This window comes from Euphorbia lathyris, chromosome 2 (assembly GCF_963576675.1).
Source record: "Euphorbia lathyris chromosome 2, ddEupLath1.1, whole genome shotgun sequence".
Lineage (NCBI taxonomy): Eukaryota > Viridiplantae > Streptophyta > Magnoliopsida > Malpighiales > Euphorbiaceae > Euphorbia > Euphorbia lathyris.
The window spans coordinates 61,270,664-61,288,023 of record NC_088911.1 but is presented as its reverse complement, the minus strand read 5'-3'; the positions used below and the strand labels follow the sequence as shown (position 1 = coordinate 61,288,023).

At 39.9% G+C, this 17,360-nt stretch overlaps 1 non-coding gene across 1 annotated transcript; it reads right to left on the bottom strand.

The window, feature by feature from the left end:
- Nucleotides 1-3,878: 3,878 nt before the first annotated feature.
- On the bottom strand, nt 3,879-3,985 carry LOC136221315 (small nucleolar RNA R71). The gene has a single exon (XR_010685088.1). It is a non-coding gene; the product is annotated as a small nucleolar RNA R71 (small nucleolar RNA).
- Between the last annotated feature and the right edge of the window lie 13,375 nt (nt 3,986-17,360).

Below are 17,360 nucleotides of genomic sequence, written 5' to 3'. Positions count from 1 at the left end.
CATGGATTTGACACCAAAAATTCCTAGGCAAGGAGAAGAGCCGGAGAGGGGGAGAAGGAAGAAGCCTAGACTCATTCTAGAGACAGAGATGAGAAGGTGAGAATGAGCCTCATAGGTGTCGTCCAATTCGAGAAAGTTGAGGATAAAGGTAGATGTCAGACGAGGAGGAGGATGACAGGCCCATCAGCAAACGCGAAATATATGAGATCATCCAAAAGGATCTGCAGGAGTCCAAAAATAAGACAGTACCTTCGGAGATAACTGATACATGCGCCCCACTTTCTACAAAAATCAAGCGTCAGCTGAAGCACTTTCAAAGAGTACGGGGGCGTATGGGATCCAACAACCCACGTGAAGAACTTCAGAAGAACGATGGAAAAAATAACGGCTACCGAGCTTATTCTCTTCCGTCTCTTCCCAACCACTCTTACGGATTTGACAACCTACTAGTATGAACAACTCCTCCCATGTCCCATTCGGAGATTCAACTGGATGGCTTCATTTTTTATCGAGCAATTTGTAACATCTATCCTCGAGGGAAAGACAATGCAAGATCTAAATCGGATGGTCCAGACAGAAGGTGAAAATTTGGCCTAGTTCATCGAGCGATTTTAGGCTCCGGCAATGGGTATCAAAGAGTTCAATTTCAGAGGTGCAATAGATTCCATGGCAGGAAACTGCTGGAGCAGAGCCTTGCAGTAAAGTATTGTCACAACTTGGCCCCGAGACTTCCAGGACATGATGAAGAGGACAATAAGCTACACTAGTTGGGACAAGGACAAATCAAACCCTCTATTGAAGGATCGCCTCGGTCTGACCAATGATAAAAATCTGTCGAAGGGGAGGAGAGAGACCACAAAGACAAGGATCAATAAAAGCATCAGGAGCAAAGAGGCATGACTTTATCCTCTTTAACGCTCCTAGAAAGGAAGTGTTGTACTGGGTAAAAGACAACAAGCTACGTATACAGTACTCAGCTAAGCTTAAGAAGACCTTGGGGGGCAGCAATGAGACCTTCTATGACTTTCATAAGAGCGACATTCATGATATAAAGAATGGCAGACAGCTGATAGCAAATCTGGAAAAGATGGCTGAGAGTGGCAAGTTAGATGACTTCCTTAAGAGTACGGAGAAGGCTCCTAAAAGGAGAAGAAAGCTGAATGGAGAGTGCCGAAAGGGGTCAACAATATTATAGTAGGAGGATTGGGCCCCAAGAGGAAGAGAGATCGCCAGTCTAGAAAAGATGTGAAAGACTTGGTCAGACTTTTATTTTGGCAATCTCAAAAACAAGTTGGATTAGTGGAATGATGATGATTTAGTCATCGAGATGATAATCGTAGACTTCAAGGTTTGGAGAGTCTTTGCTGACACTGGAAGCTCAATCAACATGATCACAAGAAAATTGTTTGAAAGCTTATCAAGCAGTCAGAACAAGTTGACTCCCAACACGGTCCCATTAGTAGGAAGCAGTGGACACATGATCTCATTGTCGGTTAGAATTCATCTCGAGGTTGAGATATAGGAGACTCATGACAAAAATGGAGGACTAAAGCCGAGTTCTTGGTATATACACAACCTTACCTTATAATGCAATAGTGGGTGTAGGCCCCTACTATTAAGTTTTGTCGGAGCTTTGTCCATCGGTATCTGGCCTGACAAATTTCGACCAAGAAGGGTATTGTTGTAGCTCAGGGCAACCAAGTGGTGGCCCACCATACCTAAATGGCATTCTGTAACATGAAGCCCTATGTCAAAGATCAAAAAGAAAAGGAGAGAGAAAGGGCAGAGCCTGTGGGAGCTTTAAAAATTGTTTGGTTAGCCGAAGGCAAGCCAGTCTAGATAGTTGTAGAGGTACTAGAACCAATAAAGGACGATGTCCTTAATTGCTTAAAGGATAACATTTTTGCTTTCACTTGGTGTCAGACAAATGTAATAGGCATATCACCAGATGTCATAATGCATTCACTGAACATCGACGAATCAGTGGAATGTGTTCATCAGAAGAAGATAAATCACGACCCAGAAAGACAGAAAATAATCAAGGCAGAGATCCAAAATTTGTTGGACTATGGTCACATCGAGGTCGTCCAGTATCCGAAGTGGCGAGTCAATGTCATCTTGGTCAAGAAGGCTAATGGCAAGTGGCGGCTCTGTATAGACTTCACGGACCTGAATAAAGCAGGGTAAATTTCATCAATGGTGTACAACATTTGCCTATTTCACACTTTGGTGTATAACCTTCAATTTGTCTCACTAATATGTACGAACTTATAGGTGACCTCCCACTATGGTGTACATCAGTTAAAATTAACCGTCTAATACAAGTCAAATTGCCATGTCACCCATTTTCAACCTATCCCTTAAGAAAAGTGGGACCCACTAAATATGAAATTATCCTATTACCTCTAAATAAGACCCACCATATAAACCTTACTTTTTTACCCCTTTTCTCCTTCACCGAATTTGCCTTTCCTTTTTCATTATTTATTTCTTGTCTCAGACATTTTCTTTCTCTCTCAACTATAATATTTTTTATTCTCTCACTCTTTCTTTTTCATCTCCCTCCCTCTCTTTGTTTCTGCAAAAAAAATGAAAAACAAGAAACTATACCCGACCAGTTCTGATAGAAAGCAGTAGACGGGCCAGTTTCCAGTCATCCACAACTGGACATGGTCAACTTGGTTTTAGATTTCATCTATTACTTCGTGGCAAGTCTTTAACCTATAAATCTCCTTGACTGATGACAATATATTCATACAAAGAACCTTCTCTAATAGCAAATCAATAGGCTTCCCACCCATATGTATCTCCATAATCAATTCTCAAAATCCCTAATATGAAAATTCATAACCTGAAGCTTCACACTTCACAACAACGCACCTAATTCTTCATTAATTTCTAATTAATTAGTTTAATTAATCCTTATAAGATTAATAGGTCTCTAATTCTTCCTTTTATTTCTAATTGAAAAGATGTAGTAGACGATGACAATGTTTATTCTGCAAAATTCCCAGAAGCTTCAACTTTGTCACCAACTCAACCGATTGTTCAATTCTAACAATTAAGGTAACTCATTTAACCAACTTGTTTCAATCACTGTGGAATATGACACTTGGTCTTACCAAATACTCCACACGACCTAGTACACTTGCTAGCGTCCATATTTAACACACCAAGTTTTTGGCGCCGTTGCCGGGGATTGTTAAATCTAAGTTGGAAGAATCTGTATGCTTAATCTGTTACCTCATAACCACCTGTTTATTGAGTTTGTCTGTTTCGAGCTTTAGTTGTTTATGCGAAGAACATGTATTCCCATTATGCATGTGGATCTTGAAATCGAGAGAACCTACAGAAGAAGAAGGAGACTATTCAGACAAGCTAGACTTGCCAAAATGAACCGCGAAAACGAGCTTGAGATATCAGATCCAGAACAACTAGAGAACCATAAAGAGGGTAATGGTGAAAACAATGGGGTTAATGGAAATAATAACAACAACGGTAATTAGAGACTGCGGATGAAGGATTATTCCAGACCATCTACTGAAGGCCATTCGTCGTGCATTGTGCTACCCAATGAAGGAAACCACCTGTTTGAAATCAAAGCTTCAATGATTCAGAGGTTACAAACAGCTGTGCAGTTTTGCGGGTATCCGAACGAAGATCCAAATGCGCACATTCAAGATTTCATCATGATGTGCAACTCATTTCGGACCAATCGAAATGAGAGTGATGATGTGATCAGACTCAAGCTGTTCCCGTTATCATTAAAGGATAAAGCGAAGAACTGGTTGAAGAATTTACAACCAGGCTCAATCACTACTTGGGAAGAAATGGCTACCCTGTTTTTGATGAAGTATTTTCCTCCAAGACAAGCAATCAAGCTAAGAAATAAGGTTCCTCATTTCTTTCAAGAAGATGATAAATCACTATCTAAAGCATGGGAGAGATATAAGGAACTATTGAGAAGAGTTCTGAATCATGGCATACCCATGTGGATGCAGGTTCAAAATTTCTACAATGGGGTGACCAATGCATACAAAATCCAGATTGAATCAGTTGCCAATGGGAATCCGGAGGAACTTGAACCTCAAGATTTATACGAGTTGATTGAAGAAGCTGTAAACACTAATTACAATTGGCACTCAGTGAGAAGTGATGGGAAGAGGGTGTCAAACGATTCAAATAGTGAAGCCATCACAAGGCTTTCTGCCCAAATGGACCAGCTGGTCAAAACCATGGGAAAAATGAATGTGTCTGTTGTTCACACACAAACACCTTTTCCAGTTGAGATCCTAGCATCTGAGGGTTGTGATTTCTGTAGTGGTCCTTACAGGCCCATAGATTGTCCAGGAATCAAACCAGGTGCATCCATGAAAGAACAGTGTGATTTCATCGCTAGACAACCACCCAACCCCTATTCAAATACGTATAATCCTGGCTGGAGAAACCATCTTAACTTCTTATGGCAGGATAACCAAAGACAACCAGCTTCTCAACCACCATATAGGCAAGATAACCAAAGAACAATTTATCGGCCACAGCAGGCCAGCACATCTAACCAACAGTACCAAAGGCAATCAACCACTCAGCAAGAAGGCAAACCTGACTTAGATTCCATGATGATGCAATTCATGAAACAAACATAGTCATCCATCAGAAGCCTTGAGACTCAAATGCAACAATTTGCGACAATCATTGCCTAGAAAGAGAAAGGCACACTCCCAAGCAACACTGTGACCAACCCAAAAGAAGAAGTCAATGCTATCACATTCAGAGGAGGTAAGGAAATACCTAACGCTTTTGAAAATAATGATGCAGGAAAAAACACTTAGTCGAGGGCGCAAACAGCTGAACCACAACAAAGGAAAGATAAGCAACCGGCCAGTGAAGAACCAACTGTGCCCCCAATACGAGGCACGAGTACCGTATCCTGATCGACTGAAGCAGCAGAACTGTGAGAAGAGACACAAGAGCTTCCTATAACAGTTGACAAAGTTTCATATCAACATACCTTTCATTGAAGCTCTATCAGAAATGCCAATGTATGTCAAGGTCCTAAAGGACCTGCTCACCAACAAAAAGAAGCTTGAAAGCATAGCTATAGTACAACTAAACAGGGACAACTCATCAATTTTACAAGCCAAACAACAGCTTCCAAAGAAGCTGAAAGATCCAGGGAGTTTTTCCATACCTTGTTCGATAGGAACACTAACTATTCAAAATGCCCTTTGTGACCTAGGAGCTAGCATCAACCTTATGCCCTATTAAATTTACATGCAACTGGGATTAGGAGAACCAAGACCTATAAAGGTCACTGTTTAATTAGTTGATCGATCTATTCAATATCCTAAGGGCATAGTTGAAGACGTATTGGTTAAGGTCGGAAATTTCATTTTACCTATCGATTTTGTGATAATGGACATTGTTGAAGACTTGGAAGTCCCAATAATCTTGGGATGACCATTTCTAGCCACTGGAAGTGGTGTTTAAAATGCATGAAGTTGTTCGTTATGCGCCTGCTTCTGATGATGCATGCTATTTTCTAGATACACGAGATGAGCAATCCTTTTTACAAGAACAGTATGATGCCGATAAGACTGAAGAACCGAACAACTATTCGAATCATAACACACTGAGGAAATAGATGAAAGCTGCCTGGAGGAGGAGGAAGATGATGTTCTGCCAAAACAAAACATTAAGAAGGAAGAAGAGTCAAGATGTCTGGAGCTAAAGCCCCTGCCCGATCATTTGGAGTATGCCTTCCTAGATCCACCTAACAGTCGATCTGTTATCATCTCTGCCACACTAACAAAAGACCAGAAGGAATAATTGCTCACCATTTTGAGGAGACATAAAGAAGCTCTGGCTTGGAAGATTGAAGACATAAAGAGGATCAGTCTAACTATATGCCTACATAAAATTCTCATGGAAGAAGATCATCGACCAACTGTTCAACCGCAGAGAAGACTAAATCCACACATGAAAAAAGTGGTTAAAGAGGAAGTGATAAAGCTGATTGAGGCTGGAATCATCTATTCTATCTCGGATAGTGTATGGACCAGTCCTGTACAGGTTGTTCTAAAAATATGAGGAACCACCATGGTCTTAAACAAAAAGAACGAGCTCATCCCTACGAGAACAATCACAGGATGGTGTATGTGCATCAGCCATAGGAAGCTGAATGAGGCCACACGAAAAGACCATTTTCCTCTACCTTTCATTGACCAGATGTTGGAGCGACTAGCTGGTTATCAATTCTATTGTTTCCTGGATGGCTATTCAGGATATAACCAAATCCACATCTCTACTAAGGACCAGGAAAAGATGACCTTCACCTGTCCCTATGGGACCTTTGCCTACAAACGAATGCCCTTTGGGCTATGCAATTCACCTCTGACATTCCAGAGATGCATGATGGAAATATTCGATAATGTGATTGAAAAAACTGTTGAAATTTTCATGGATGATTTTTCAGTCTATGGAATGACCTTTGAATCTTGTTTACAGAATTTGGAGCTGTGCTGGAAAGGTGTACAGAGACACAACTGGTCTTAAACTGGGAGAAGTGCCATTTCATAGTGATGGGGGGAATTGTTTTAGGCCATATAATTTCAAGCAAAGGATTGGAAGTCGATAAAGCTAAAATGGAGGTGATTGAGAAATTGGTTGTTCCAACAACCGTCAAGGATATTTGAAGTTTCTTGGGACATGCTGGATTCTACAGACGATTTATCAAGGATTTCTCCAAAATTGCCCAGCCATTATCTGCACTACTACACAAGGATGCAAGCTTTATCTTCGATGAATAGTGCAAAAAGGCTTTCGAACAGTTGAAGTGTATGTTAACACACGCACCTATTCTAATTGCACCAGATTGGGGTGCACCATTTGAGCTTATGTGCGACGCCAGCGATATAAGTGTGGGAGCTGTTCTTGGCCAATGAATTGATAAGAAATTCAAACCTATATATTATGCCAGCAAGACCTTAAATGAAGGCCAACAAAACTACACAACCACCGAGAAGGAGCTTCTGGTTGTAGTTTATGCATTTGAAAAATTTCGTTCTTATCTAGTGTTGTCCAAAGTAACAGTCTACACTGACCATTCTGCATTGAAATACCTGTTCGCCAAAAAAGATGCCAAGCCCAGGCTGATCAGATGGTTGTTACTGCTTCAAGAATTCGATTTGGAAATAAAAGATAAGAAGGGTTCTGAGAATCTGGCAGTTGATCACTTATCCAGGATTGAGGCCATAACGGAGCATGAACAACCATATATCCTCGATCATTTCCCTAATGAACAACTGTTTGCCATTTCTACTCTTTCTTGGTTTGTTGATATCACTAATTACTTGGCATGCAAAATAAAACCTTTCCGTTATTCCACTAACCAAAAACGAAAATTTTATTCTGAGCTAAAATAATATGTATGGGAAGAACCTCATTTGTTTAAATTATGTGCAGACCAACTAATCAAAAGGTGTGCAAGTCGGGAAGAAGGTGAAGAAATTTTACACCAGTGTCACGCTTCGGAAGCAAGTGGTCATTTTGGAGCAAATCGAACAACCGCGAAGGTATTTCAGGCTGGATTCTTTTGGCCAACCATCTATAAGGATGCTCAGAGGTTTGTGAAAGGGTGCAATGAATGCCAACACACATGTAACATTTCGGCCAGAAATGCTATGCGTTTAAACGACATAGTTGTTTGCGAAATCTTCGATGTTTGGGGCATAGATTTCATGGGGCCATTCCCAATGTCCTTTGGTAATCAATATATACTTGTCACTGTGGACTATGTGAGCAAGTGGGTGGAAGCAAGTGCATACCCGTCAAATGATGCAAGAGTGGTCATCAAATTTTTGAAATAATTGTTCGCTAGGTTTGGAATGCCGAGAGCAATCATAAGCGACCAAGGGTCTCATTTCTGCAAGACCCTGTTTGATAAACTCTTAAAAAATATGGGGTAACTCACCGTGTAGCCACCCCATATCACCCCTAAACAAGTGGGCAGGTCGAATTATCAAACAGGGAGTTGAAGCGAATTCTAGAGAAAATAGTCGATTCCGCACGAAAAGACTGGTCTCTAAAATTCGATGAAGCCTTGTGGGCCTATCAGACCGCATATAAAACACCCATCAGGATGTCTCCTTTTCGACTTCTTTTCGGGAAGACATGCCATTTACCGGTAGAGCTCGAACACAAAGCGTATTAGGCACTCACATTTTTAAATTTTGATGAACATGGCATTGCTCAAAACAGGCATGCACAATAAAACGAAATGAATGAATTCAGACTGTTTGCCTATGAAAACGCACTAAGGTATAAGGAACAGACAAAATAGTGGCACGATAAACGTATTCATGCCAAGGAATTCAAAGAAGGCGAGCATGTCCTACTATACAATTCATGCATGTGACTATTCCTAGGGAAACTATGATCTAGGTGGTTGGGACCATTCATCATCCATCACGTATTCCCCCATGGAGCCATAGAGATCCAGAACAACAATGGGGAAGTTTTCAAGGCCAATGGCCAACGATTGAAACACTACCTAGCTCACGAACCTCTTGGGTCGGTGGGAATCACTCATTGCTTGACCAAACCGTAGAAAGTGGGGGAGGTAAGTCTCTCTCTCTCAATATGAAAAAAAATCTAAAATTACATAAAATAAAGATTATACATCATCGACTGAGGTATGTCTATTGACGTAAGTTTATAATATGCTTATATCTAAGTTTTTATTTCTAACTCCATCTAATCCTCTCTTTTCAAGTTTTTAAGGCATAATAAATAAACCCTCAAGGACATAGGGATGTACGAACAATCATTCCTAATGCCTACTTTGTTCACCACTCAAAAGACAGCCACCGCCATGAGCCGTCTTGTCCTTTAATTAGGATTTGTCAGACGTCAGGCTACCAAACACAATGGTCACAATGCACTGATGCAGTTACCTTTGTGCCCAAACACGATGAATGCATTCCCTATTCTCGCAGTGGAATAAGGATTTTGATTGGTCAAACCCATTTGAACCACCCCTGATGGTTCAATACCTCTCTCAATTCGTGCTTAAAAGGCACCAACTTTACTATGTCGTTCACATTTTGACCATAATTCTCGAAAGAATTTCTTCATCTTCTCTCCTACACCATGGCTCGAAAGAACACAAGGTCTGCCACTGCGAACAAGGGCAAGGAGAAGAAAGCTGGCGTGAGCTCTAGCACACAGGACTCACTGGTGCTCTCTAAGTAACTCCTAACATTTTCCGATGAGATCGAGCAAAAGAACTTCGAGGTTTTTCAGAACACAGAGCTCTGCGCCACAAGGCAAATATGTTGGGAAAGCCTGCGAGAGGTCGGTTTGGACCAAGAAGTCAGAGTGATGATTTTTGGCCATCGATGAACTTGCTTACCACGAGCTAACGATGGATTTTATTTCCACATTCCAAAGAGATGTCAAGTACACGACCCTAATCACCACATGCGCTACCAGTTTCGTCTTATGGATAACCATATGAACTGCTCAGTGCATAAGATGAACGTGTTTCTTGGTCTCGTTGACCAGTCTAAACTGGAGGAGGAACCTTATGTCTTAGCAATTCGTGAAATCCCTAAGGAGTTTGACGCAACTATGTTCTGGCACTCTATCACCGGTCAGACTGAATACAATCCGATCTCCTGAAAGGCCTCAAGTATCGAGAGTTATTCCTTGAAATATATGCATCATTTACTCGCTAGCTCACTTTTTGGCATGGCACACCAAGCAACTGTTCTATCCACCGACCTGTTCGCCTTAGCTTGTTTGCGAGACCAAAAGCCGTTGAATGTGGGCTATTATTTCACGGATTACATCGCCTCATTGCAATAGAAGAAGAATGTCGTTGGTCTATACTGTGGTCCCTTCATCACGACCATTGCTTAAAACCTTGGGTTCTTTGACCCCAAGGTTACCACACTAACGATTGGCCGAGTAAATTACATATGTGGTGTACAACCTTTACTCATAATCACACTTTGGTGTACAACTAAAATTTTGTCATACTAAACTGTACAACCTTTTAGTGATCTTCTACAAAGTGTACAACAGGTAATTTTGACTGGTCAACGCGCCACCTCATCACTTTTAACCTCTTAACAAATAAAAGTGGATCCCACCTAATACTAATGACTAATTTACCCTTAATTATATTTTTTTATTTTTTTATTTTTCTTTTATATTAATTCTTTTCTCTCTCCTATTTTTTCCCCATATATCTCTTCCGCCTCCGCCTCCCCCTACGCCTCTTCCACTGGCTCCTTCTTCTTCTTCTTCTTCTTCTCTACTTCATATTTCCACCTTGGAATATAAAAATAAAAATCCAATCTTGAAGCTGAGAAGAGAAAGAGATGGGATCTGTTTTAGTGAGGTAGGCTCCATTAATTCCTTCGCAAGTGTCTTATTCTTCTCTTTACTAATAATTTTAGCTCCATTTTTTCTTTGGTTTCAGTAAATTATTTTTCATTGAAACAAACAAACATCCTTAATTTAGTTTCCAGTTTCTTCTCTTCTCTTTTTCTTTCTTTCTTTAGGCTTTATTCTGGTATGTTTCTCTTCTCTTCTCTTTTCCTTTATCTTTTAATTTATTTAATCAGATTGAGTTTTTGACTTTGTTGATTTTAATTTGAAGCTTTTGTTCCTCAGTTTCCAATTTCAATCCTTCTTTTCACGTTTGGAATCTGTCTCACATCTCCAAGTTGACTTTCGTAAGTCCGTTTAAGGTTTTAGGAAATTCATTAATGAAACTTTATTTTATGATTTCGATTTCTGATTATGTTTTTGTTGTTGACGGTTTCGGATCGTCGTCATTGCTCCACCTCTGTCTTCATCGTTGCGACTTGTTCGTCGCCGTTCATCTGCTGTAGCCGCTCCGACTTGAGTTGTGATCTGAATTGAATCTATTATAAATGGCTGGCTTAAGCTGTAGGAACTAGCAAACTTATAGTAGATGGAGAATGATGAAGGAAAACACAAAGGGAAAATACAGAGGGGGTAAGGCGGCGACCATGGGGGAAATACGCGTAGGAGGAAGAGAGAAGATAGGGGAGAGAGAGAGGAGGGAGAAAAGAATTAATATAAAAGAAAAATAAAAATAAAAAATATAAGTAAGGGTAAATTAGTCATTTAGCATCAGGTGGGATCCACTTTTATTTGCTAGGAGGTTAAAAGTGATAAGGTGGCGCGTTGACCATGCGTTGACCGGTCAAAATTACATGTTGTACACTTTAGTGGAAGGTCACTAAAAGGTTGTATAGTGTGACAAAATTTTGGTTGTATACCAAAGTGTGATTATGAGTAAAGGTTGTACACCACGTATGTAATTTACCCACAATTGACCCCTTCATGGAACCTTTGAATTTACAGGTCATGAAGCGCATCGAAATTTGCTGTGATATCAAGGGTACTTGGTACCTATGGAGAGAGGCTGAGCACCACAAGAAGAAGGACAAGGACCTGGTTGGCACTTCCAAAAGAAGGAGGTCCGAGGACGGAATGCCCCAGCCTGTGCATGTGTCACCAATCCGAGCATTTCAAGAAACAATACCCAGTTATGGCGATGATAAAATCTTTCGCATCGTGGCCAGAATAAGTATGGAGACGGTGCTGATCAACATGCGAGTCCTGGAGCAGCGAATAAACACCTATGAGCAAGAAATGGAGGCCCTACACGCTCGAATAGCCGTTTTAGAGGGCAACAGGAACACTGCCCTTAAAATAATTGTTTCAGATGATTCACATAAGAGCCCAGTCAAGAGGAATGATGCAATGGAAGAAGAGGTCACACCTGTCACTAAAGTGAATGCTGAGTCCTCCCGATCTCCTACTGTGTAATCAATAACTATCTCTCTCCTTTGCTCGACTTGCTGCTGCTGTTGTTGTGCTTGTTTTGTTGGTGTTTGTTCTTCCTACCCATATTGTTTCTCATTAAGGACAGTGTTTTGTTTAAGTTGGGGGTAGGAGAACATCGTCTTAGCAATCTGAATAGTTGTTCGTGTAAACTTGTTCACCCCATTGACCTTGTTTCACCTCTGCATCACCTTACTAAACATTCCACATAAAAAAAGCACATCATAACCACCACCATGTGTGCAACACCCATATCTCACCCATCCATTTTCATTTAGGCTGTTTTTAATAAGTTTTGACAGTTAAGTTGCCATGCACTTAGAATTTTTGACTGATGTGATATTCTATAGATAGGATTGACTGGTTGAACACTATGCATATATATTTCCTGAATATGGTGATCACATAGTGAGTTGCAAACAACCAGTGAGACTTGTGCCTAAATTATGCATATCTATGCAAATTTATTTTTTTGGAGTGCGTTTTGTATGTGATAGTTAAGTTAAAATTTGCCCTGTCTGCCCTCTCAGTAGGAATAGAACAATTGTTGGTATAAGAAGATGAACAACCCATACACCCACCATCAAACACTTGTTCCACATTCAATCACCCATCCCCAACCACCCAAATCAAAACCTATGGCTGAACTACAAATGCCTCAAAATGTCAGCACCTTGAAAACCATGTTTCCAAAATCTATCGCACCAGAAGGGAATTCCATCCAAAATAAATAAAAATAAAATAATAATAATAATAATAATAATACATTCCTCCTCTAGGAAAATAAAAAAAAAGGAAACATGAATACATCTGAAAGTCGCTAGCAGAACAACCAAGAACCACAAACACCACCACACACCCTCTTTACACACCCAAACTTACCTTACCCTTGTGATGATTCAATTATGCCAAGAATAGTTTGAATTCCCTATTGGACAGGAGGGCAAAGTTCAGACTTATATTGTTCATGCATTGCTGTCGAGAGACTTAAACCAGCCAAATCAAGAGCTAAACACCATGAGCAAAGAGTGCAACAGAAGCAACCTTAAGTGATCGTAATATAGATCAGGGAAATTATGTGCTTAGTTAAAGATCAACCTGAAATTTCTACTACATGTAATTTATCACATTAGTTGGGAATTTTAATGTGCATCTACTGGCCTGTTTATGCTTGTTTAAACTGCCTATTTCTTCACCTCTTTTTGTGATGTGTTGCTTGAGGACAAACAAGAGCTCAAGTTGGGGGTAATTTGATACGAGTAAAATGAGCAAGTTTACGAGGCTGAACATTCATGGGAAAGAGCTTCAAAGTTATAGTTTTCAACTAGAAATGGAAGAAACAGGCAGAAATTACAGTTCAAGAAGGATTCCTCTCGAACAGCTAAGAAGAAGAACAAAACAACATAAACAACAGCATAAACAGGTCAACTTGGTGGGTTACGGATTTACGTGTGGGTCGAGCAAGACAAAGGAGAGAGCAAACGTGGATGGCAAGGCAACATCCATCTTGTGCCAAGTGGAGGGTGTTAATTTAGTTGTCATTTGTAATATACTTTAAGTACTATTTTGCCCTTGTTTTAGGTTTTTTTTGTGTCCTATAAATACTTTAATAGTTAGCTAGAAAGGGGCACCTCGTTTTCAGCCTCCTTTCTTTTCATTCTCTGTTTTTGTTTTCTGTCAGAAGGAATATTTTGGGAAGAACAAGTTGTTCACTCATGAGAATGAGTGAGTAGTTCGTCTTGCAGGCCTAGCCAACCATAAACGACGACTGTAAGTAACTATTTTGCTTAATAAAGTATTTCCATCCATGAATGATTGTCTATAGTATGCAAAATGTGTAGATTAGGATCCAATCTATATGCTAGTTATCAAGGATGGCACGACAGTGCTCCGACGTAACTAAACTAACTATGTGGCTTATATCGTAATGGACGGAGATGAAAACTACCATATATTGAGGTTTCAATCATGAATGCGTTCTGTTTCGTAATGCTGGCTTGTGCTTAACGCAAGGAGACTTGGTTATTGTTACTTGCTTAGAATCTTTAGAAATGGGAGACCGAACCTTAGTGAATACTGAGAAAGAGACTCAAATCAAGAATATGGATGTACTTCAATGAATGGAATAGTCTGTTTATAGTTGTTCGTAGGCGCAGTGCTAAGCATGTGCTTGTTTATTCTGAGATTTATCTTTTCTTTTATCGCGTTTACTTTACCTATTCATGCTAGTTAATACAAACGCCAACTCAACCAAATGTTCAATTCTAACAATTAAGGTAACTCATTTAAGCAACTTGTTTCAATCCCTGTGGAATACGACACTTGGTCTTACCAAATACTCCATACGACCTAGTACACTTGCTAGCGTCCATATTTAACACACCAGCATTCCGTCCAACATTTTGAACGCATTATTAAAGAGGCCAGATCGACCATAGAAAGTGATGATGTTGCAGAAGAAAGCTTCTTTAGGGGTAAAACGTGTTTCCTCTTTGACCTGAAGGAGAATTTCCTCCATTTCGTTAAACATTTTGGTGCGACCAAGTTTAGTAATGATGAGATCATAATTCAGAAGAGAGTAGTGAAAGGGTTTGTTACAAATTGGGAGAGTTGGGTGAGTCTAAGAATCTCGAAATCATGGCAAAGTGGAGACTAAATTACTGAAGAAAAAAGTGCAAAATTGGAAATTGGGTGGTTACTAGAAGAGGAATCAGATAAAAGAAAGGAAAATGTAAGGTTTATTATCACCACACTGAAATGGTGAAAATAAGAGTTATCTGTATTTGGATCTCAAGAGAGAGGAGTGAGAGAGAAATGGTAGAGAGAGGAGTGAGAGAGAAGACGTAGAGAGAGAAATGGGAGAGAGGGATTGAAGGAAGAAGAGGAGGATATTTTAGTAATTTTATAAGGAATAAGGCTATATTAGTCATTCCATAAAGAGTGGGTCCCACTTTTTTTTAATTCTATAATGAAAAATGTTGATGTGGCATAGTTGACCAGCGTTGACCGGTCACAAAAACCGGCTGTATACTTTATTGGGAGGTCACCTGAAGCTTGTACAGTTTAGTGTGACAAATTTTTGGTTGTACACCAAAGTGTGAAAATGGGTAAAGGTTGTACACCACGTATGTAATTTACCCCCTAATCTGTGTTTTTTAAATTGAGATTTTAACTTGGATTTGGATTTTCAAGTTTACTTTCTATTTGGTAACTGAAGCTTTTACATGGTTATTTTGTGAGAGAGAAAAAAAAAAGAGAAAAGAGAGAGAGTCTAACAAAGAGCAATGGAAAAGCAAAGAGAGAGAAAGAGAATTAATAAAGAAAAGTCTTCCTTAAATAAGGGTATATAAGTAATTTATCATTTTTTTTACTTTTTGACCGGTCAAAGTTGAGGTGGCACGTTGACTGAGCATTGACTGGTCATTTTATCTGTTGTACACCATAGTGGGAGGTCACCTATAAGTTCGTACGTATTAGTAAGACAAATTGAAGGTTGTACACCAAAGTGTGAAATAAGGCAAAGGTTGTACACCATTGGTGAAATTTACCCGAATAAAGCATGTTCGAAGGATTCTTAACCTCTACCATGCATCGACATGCTCATCGATTCAACAATGGGGTATTCCATCTATTCCATATGTGCTGCGGCTCAAGGATATCACCAGATCCCTATGAACCCAAAGTATAAAAAGAAAACGAGTTTCACCACCCATGAAAGAACGTATTGTTATAACGTTATGCCTTTCAGCTTAAAAAATGATGGAGCAATGTACTAGAGGTTGGTGAACGATATGTTCAAAGATCTAATTAGGGACAAAATTAAAGTCTATGTGGATGACATGATCGTCAAGAGTCGCACGAGGAAGAACATGCATAAGACCTCAACACGGTCTTTGTGACCCTAAAGGTATTCAACTTGAAGCTTAATCTAGAGAAGTTCACATTCGACGTGGACTCAGGAATATTGTTAGGGTTCATGATCTCGTAGAGAAGGATAGCAGCCAACCCATAAAAAATTTAAGCAATCCTGAATATGACACCTCCTAAAAAACTCAATGATGGAGCGACGTACCAGAGGTTGGTGAACGATATGTTCAAATATCTAATTGGGGACAAAATGAAAGTCTATATGGATGACATGATCACCAAGAACAGCACGAGGAAGAACATGCATTAGACCTCAACACGGTCTTTGTGACCCTAAAGGTATTCAACTTGAGGATTATTCCAGAGAAGTGCACATTCGACGTGTACTCAGGAATATTTTTAGGGTTCATGATCTTGTAGAGAGGGATAAAAGCCAACCTATAAAAACTTTAAGCAATCCTGAAGATCGCACCTTCTAAAAATCTCAACGATGTCCAAAAGCTAATGGTAAGGTGAACGCACTGGGACGTTTCATATCATGATCGGTAAAATAGTGCCTACCGTTTTATAAGAGCTTAAAGGGATTGAAATACTTCTAATGGACCACCGATTTCCAAGCTTCATTTGAGGAGTTGAAAAAGTTCTTAACATATCCATTGCTAAGCAGGCTAGAAGCAGGGGAAACACTCTACTTGTACATCAATGTGGTCGATGAATCTGTAGGTGCAATTTTGATCGAAGAAGAAGATGGGGAGAAATTCCCAGTTTATTATGTGAGCACAATATTGCGAGATGCTGAGACCTGATACCTGAGGTTGGAAAAGCTAGCATACGTCGTGGTGTTAATTATACAAAAGCTTCGGTATTACTTCCAAGGCCACCCAATTGTGCTACAAATTGACATGCCCTTGAGAAAGATCCTCCAAAGATCTGAGACATCTAGAAGGATGGTTGAATGGGCTTTAAAACTCGCTGAGTTTGAGCTTTCATTGGAGCCTCACAGAGCATTCAAGGCTCAGGATTTAGCAGACTTTTTGGTGGAAATTCTGAAGGACATGAGCGATCCAGAACTCTCTAAGGATATTTAGGAGTTGTTTATCGATGGAAGTGCATGAAGGGATGGTGTGAGGATATGTGTGTATATAAAGCGCCCAAACGGAATCACTTCGAGGCACGGTGCAAGATTAAACTTCTCAGCTACCAATAATGGTGCAGAGTACTAGGCAATGGTTCAAGCCCTCTATATCCGAAAGGTTATCAAGCCATATATAGCAATGATAAAAAGTTACTCAAGGCTAGTAGTCAACCAATCAGTATGTGACTAAGGAGGATTCGATAAAGCTATACCTTCAGATGGTTAAGGATCTATTGGTAGAGGCTAGATTGGAGGGCAGACATGTTGAAGTCCATAGAATCCCAAGAGAGAAAAATGAGAAGGCAGATAGATTGGCAAAGTTGGCCTCAACTCCTGAAGGACCATGTCTGTGCCCATGACTGGTAGAGAAAAAGGCAAAACCAAGCATTGAAAAGGTAGAAGTAAGGCTTGACGACACCTCAACAGAATGGTTCTACCAATCTATAAATATGCAACAACATGAGAGATTTCCGCT